Here is a 6,687-nt window from a genome sequence, read left to right on the forward strand (position 1 = left end):
GAAGCCTCCAGATAGCTTTGCAGTGGCCATGTTTAGCTCTACAGTAAGTAGCCATGTTGAGGTGTCTATGTAAGGTGTAAATTTTTTTACTGGATCAAGACATGTCTATGTAGGGCCTCCAGGATCAAGTGCGCTGAGCGCACTTGATCCAGGAAGCTCTACAATAGCCATGTTAGCTCTGCAGATAAAGCATAAGCCAATGTTTAGCTCTACAGTGGCCATGTTGAGGTCTAAATTTTTTGATGGGCATGTTGAGCACTTATTTTTAATAAAAACATAGACATCTTTTGCTAATGTGGATGCCTCCATGGATAGACAAGACATGCCTGTGTAGGGCCTCCAGGATCAAGTGCGCTGAGCACACTTGATCTAGGAAGCTCTACAATAACCATGTTAGCTCTGCAGATAAAGCATAAGCCAATGTTTAGCTCTACAGTGGCCAAGGGCTCAACATGCCCATCAAAAACATAGACATCTTTTGCTAATGTGGATGCCTCCATGGATAGACAAGACATGCCTGTGTAGGGCCTCCTAGATCAAGTGCGCTCAGCGCACTTGATCCTTAAAGCTCTATAATGACCATCTTGTGCCAGTAGACATTCATGGTCATGGCCCCACACACAAAATACAAACGCAAGGAAAAAACGCACATTTAAAAAACGTAAAAGAACATACTCTCTTTCGGGCAGGTGATGCTCGGGCAGGTGATGCTCGGGTTGGTGATGCCCTTTGTCGTGAGGGTGAGAGTTGCAACATGAGCGCAGCAGACATCTTCATCTTCAACGTTGTTGTACTTCACAACGTTACTGTGCAGATATGTTCCAGTCGTGGTCTTCCAATAGATTACAGTTGTGTAAATATTTCTAAAAGTCGTGTAAATATTTCTAAAAGGACTTCTTCTAAAAGTCGTGTAAATATTTCTAAAAGGACTTCTTCTAAAAGTCTAAAAAGTCGTGTGAATATATATTATTGTGCTTACTTGAACATTAAACCACTAAAAATTAAACCACTGTAGTACAAGGAAAAATGTGCAAATTATACTTCGAAATCGTACTGGGAAAATTACAAAACAAAATCCTTCTGGGAAAATTGCAGTACAAAATTACAAAAACAAAATCCTACTGGGGAAAATTACAAAACAAAAACGTACTGGGCAAATTTAGTTGGAGTCCTACTGGGAAAATTACAGGGCAAAATCGGCAAAATCCTACTAGAAAAATTGCAGGACAAAATTGTGGGGAAATTTATGCATCCCCATCTTCCTCACTGTCATCTTCTTCACTGTCATCCCTATCTTCCTTATTGTCATCTTTCTCACCGTGGGAGTCGGGGATGTTCTCTGCATCTGCATCATAGCCTGTGCCTGTGTCTGCCTCGGGCATTTCAATGGGCATTTCTTTATGTTCTGCTTCCTCTTCCTGCTCGGGCATTTCTTCAGGCATTTCTTCATATTCCTCCTCTTCCTCCTCTTCCTCCTCTTGTATTTCCTCTTCCTCTTCTTCTTCCTCGAAAGGAAAATTGTACCAGTCCACCCGAGAATATTCTGTGGTGGAATCGCTATCTGCGATTCCATCATGGCAGCTCTCATACCATTCAGCGGGTGGGGTATCTGGCTCCTCTGGAGCCATTTCACTATTTTCACTAATTTCACTATTTTCTTCTTCAGAGGTATCACCCTCTGAAAATGTTGAGAAAACTAGAGATAGTAATATATAAATAGAAAGACAGAGCAGCTCCATTGTATCTTAAGAGGAGGGTGGTCTGAGAGCAGCTTGAGGGTGAACTAATAAGAAGCAATGGCAACCTAATAAGAAGCAATGGCAAAACAGTGCATGAGAAATAACATATAAAGAGAAGAAGGAGTTTTACCACGAGTTGATTGATTGAGTAAATATACTAAAAAATAGCTTTTCCAGCTTGTCCTTTCATTAGACTTTCATTCCAAAGGAAGCCTATGCCTTTTTCTCACGTGTAATGTATATAGTATTACTTTGTTTTGAATATTAATGGATATGTGTGCTCACATTATACTTTCTTTTGGAATGTATTCCTGAAATGTAGGGATTCTGAGTCAGATGTTCAGATTTTTCTACACAAAGTTGGAGGCCCTCTTTTTAGACTGTCATTTTCACATGGGAAATGTTTATTATCAGTCGAATTAATGAAAGAAAAACTAGGTGCAGAACATGAAATTTTTATTGAAGGTCTATTGCAAACTGATGATGGTTTTGAGAGCATAGGGACAATTCCCTTGTACCATGGGATTGGTGAACATGGGTATTATATCTTAGATAATACCCTGTCATCATTTTATGTTGCAAAAGTAGCCATTACATCAACACCACTCCCTACCCATGGGGATATTCCTTCTGGATCTGGCAGCAAGACCTCACCTATGTGAGTGACATTTCAACTTTTGAAACATGGTAAAATATAGTGAGGTTATCTTTCTTGTTTCAATTGTTGACTTTGGATTGTTGATTTTTTTCCTAGTGACTTGGATGAAGAGGACATGGAAAAGGTGGTGCATGCAGATAATTTAATTGACATTGAGGAAGGTGATCCTGCATTTGACACTGCAGTATCTGCCTTCCAAATTGTTCGTACTTTGCCGCCCAATGACATATTCCATAATATTATAAATGAATGCACATTCAAAGGAAAAGTCAAGGAGCTCCCTAAGAAGTATGAAGAAAATTGCATTTATGAGCTTTTAGATGGGAAGGGCATGGAGGGTATGGAGCACAAATATGAAGGAAATGCATGGACAAAACCCCAGACACAAACAAGAACTAATAAATCTTTTATTTTGAGAAAGAGTTTTTGTGGGGGTACCTTCCAGTGTATGAATGAAAGATGCACTTATCGATTTTGAAACAAATCACTGGAATAGGCTCCATTGGAATGGCCAATTATTGAAATCCCCAAATGAAGGATGTTTGGCTTTGGGAAGTTATGGAAACTTAGAGTGTTTCTTTTGTAAGCATGTTCCAATGTGCATAAAAACATGTTCAGTGTCTGCCTACTATTTTATGCCTAAAGATCACTCCCATAGTAGATTGTTCCTTCACTATGGGAAACATACACACACAATTGCTAGAGGCATGTGTCGAGCATCTATGCGAAACATTAAAGCCTTAGTAGCTCGTGTTGTTCAGATGGACCATAATGCGGGTCCATGAAAGGTACAAATGATTGTTGCCAGGGAGTTCGTTTTGAAGGCTTTCACTGACGCGATGATAAAGTGATTGGAGAGTTTATGTCAGAGAGGGAACTCCAGGAGATGTCTCAAGAGCTAATATCTTTAATAAATCTCAAAAAGTAAGTTCTTCTCTATTGAATATATATATATATATATATATATATATATATATATATATATATATGTAATTTCTTAACCAACTTGGTAAATGTAGGGTGAAGCAGATGGTAATGCAAAGTCGAAAGACAAGTCGAGCACTAGGTGATGGATTTGAGGCTATCCTAGAGTTAAAAAGAAAATGCCACTTTCAGTTCTTCCACGGATCAAGGTTTCCCTTGCAAGCAACCAAAAGTGATGAGAGGTGCTATCTTTTCAAGATGTCCACAACTGGCCCTGGCTCTCGCGTTGATATTGTCAATAGAATGGATGCTGCGGGGGATCGAGACCTTCGACATTCATGGGTTTGTTTTGATCATGTACACCGAGTGGAGAATGATTGGCACACAATGGGTGCACATGTGTATGATCACACGTATGTTTTAATTTTTATTCTCTTTTCAAAATGAAATGACTGTTCGACTGAGTTGTTACAATACAATAATCTTCCAAATACTCTTCTTGCAGGATTGGAAAGCTACTCACAATTGCAACTTGTGAGTTTAGAGAGGAGGATGAGACAGCACAGATAATGTTTTGGGAAAATTTGAATGCAGTTATGATCGACCATACTGGGAAATCAGCAAACTTTTTTGGCTTCATGGTCGACGAAGCAGGTGCAAATTGGAATGCTATTAGGTCAGTATATAACAATGGAGATGAGATGGTAGGAAAGGAGAGATCTTGCCTTTTTCATTGGAAGGACAATCTTCGAGTGCATACACAAAAGTATATATATGCTCAACATATGGAAAAACACAATGAAATGTGTGAGAGGTGGAGGACTGCACCAACCAAAGAGGATGCTTTAGTGCTATTCCGTAAGATACGTGCATGGTGGGCAACAAGAAAGGCAGCAGACAGAAACATTCCCAAGCTAGATAGTTGGCTTAGTTGGTGGCACTATAGAGCAAGTCGTTGGGGTCATTTTATTATTAAGGTATGTTATGTATGTTTTTTTTTTCTATGAACTTAATTCAATAGCAGTAATTAAAAAACCTACTGGTTTGGGTTTATCTTTGTGCAATGGGTTTTCAATGAACAGGATGGTGAGCCTATTGTAAATGCTCTGGTACCACGGACGAACCTCTCTGAAGCCAAGCATGCTAGTTGGCTAGCAGGAGAAGGATACAAACATAAAATTAGTTTGTACGATGCATGTGTTTCAGATCTCATCAATGCTTACTTCCAGTGTGCTCGTCAAATGGCTTTTATGGAAGGAAAATATATAGGTGGAGGGCCTGACCTAGAGATATTAATTGAGAGAGCTCTTTCCAGACAAACTTCAAGCCCTTCTCCAGCTGCTACTTCAAGGGCAATTGATGATGCAGTGATGGGCACTCCAATGTTTACAAACAGGATAAATTTCAAGGGTGAGAAAAAGACTATTCGAGCTAAACGTCCACTTCATGAGGTCCATGAGGGGAATGTAGGGAGCTCTAGCCACCGACCAGAGTTTGTTTATGTGACAGTGGATAAGCATGAAAAAGGGCAAGCATCAATAAATCCAGAAGAAGGTGACGTAGCACTTCAATCATTAGAGCAAGATATTCATCAGACAAAGTGGGCATTGCGCAGGATTCCGATCTTCAATAGAGTAGAATGTAACCATTGGGTAGGAGGAAAAAAATGTAGCAGAAAGCTACGAGGCGGAGAAGTGGCACCATGCTTTTGGAGTGATTGTCAATTATCTTCTTGGAGGAAAGAAAAGTACTGCTATTTCTGTAATAATGATGTTCGACACACTTGGAAGCCTACAAAGACAATCTTACATCCACCTGCAAGTGTTCCTAATGTTTGGCCAATAGCAACAGGTACACACTTGAAAGTCAGGGAAGCTCATGATTTAGTAAAAGCTGGATTTGAGATTGGTGTACAGATTTGAGATTGGTGTACAGATTCCAAATAGTTTGCTTCAAGAGAGTGAACAAAACAAGCAAAAAATTCTTGAGGAAGATAAGCAAAAATACCCCTATCGAAAAGGTATATCTAAAGCTGCATATGCACAGATCAGTGCTGCGTTAGATATGAATGTAGAAATTATGGGAGGACATGTTCAAATGGAAGGGCAGAAGGAAATATTTAAAGTGAGGGAAATCCAGAACAAAGAAGCCCTACCCATTGAAGTAACCATTCAGAACCACCCAATATGTTCGTGTGCAGAATTCAATGATAGGTTGGTCAAAAGAAAACCATATCTTGCCTGCAAACATATCTACTTTGTTTTCCTGATGATTCTTGGACAGGATGTGAACAATAATATGCATATCCATCAGCCAAAGATTCCTAATTATATTTTGAAAGAGATGCTCACAAGATCTCAGAGGAGCCACCCACAACAATTATAGGATATACTTATAATGTTTTGAGAATATTTTGAGAATATCAATTAAACTTTTTGTACTCTGTGCGCTATATAAATAACACACTTATATTGATTGATTTAATTAAGTTCAGTGTTATGTCAATGTTTTCAATCATTTAATAATTAAGTTCAGTGTTATGTCAATGTTTTCAGTCATTTAATAATTAAGTTCAGTGTTATGTCAATGTTTTAGAGAGCAGCACAAGCACAAATCTGCTCGCTTGAAGGGGATAATCTATTTTTGTATTCTGTGTGATTTTTGCTCTTATTTTTGTATTCTGTGTGATTTTTTGCTCTCGGCTCGCTGCTCTCGGCTCGCTTTATTGACACACCCAGATGAAATTAGGTGTATCCAAATCCTTAAGCAAATGTGACATTGTCTTCACCTAAATGAACAACTAGGGGTTTTGGAAGTGGAGTATAATTGGAAAGACAATTATAGATGAATCTAACATGATGGGTAGCACCGTTAAATTCATAGATAATATCTTTTCTACAAAAGAGCAACAAACAATCATAAATCTTTTTTGATGTGATACTTTTCAAGAATAATTTATATTTGTCTTTACTGGAAAAATGATATGTCTTGATCAACGAAAAAAATTGGGGGTAATCTTCACCAATTGGCATTTTTTTTGGGAAAAAAAATGCCCGGTACCTTAAAACATTCTGCAGATTTGAATAGTTTTTGAAACTATTTGCCTAATTTTTGACATTTTAAGGCATTTGTTGAAAACGTTCGCCCCATTTTCTATAATTTTAGATTTATATAGGAGAAATAATCACCAACCCACCTACACATATATTCATGGAGGCCGCATCTTATTTTTTGTCTTGGTCTTGACTTGACCTTAACCCTAGTGGATTAGGTCCCTATGCTCCATAGATTAGTATCCAAATACATAATACACTTCTTGTCTTCAAGTATTTACTCTTAAATAAAATTAGGAAAATTTTTAACATT

The 6,687-nt window shown here is 38.2% G+C and overlaps 1 pseudogene; it reads left to right on the forward strand.

Annotated features, from left to right (window-relative positions):
- Positions 1 to 2,512: 2,512 nt before the first annotated feature.
- Positions 2,513 to 5,706, forward strand: LOC147604478 (uncharacterized; annotated as a pseudogene).
- The last annotated feature ends 981 nt before the right edge of the window (positions 5,707 to 6,687 follow it).

This window comes from Cibotium barometz, chromosome 61, assembly GCF_041138505.1.
Source record: "Cibotium barometz isolate CiBa-2024 chromosome 61, ASM4113850v1, whole genome shotgun sequence".
NCBI classification, from domain to species: domain Eukaryota; kingdom Viridiplantae; phylum Streptophyta; class Polypodiopsida; order Cyatheales; family Cibotiaceae; genus Cibotium; species Cibotium barometz.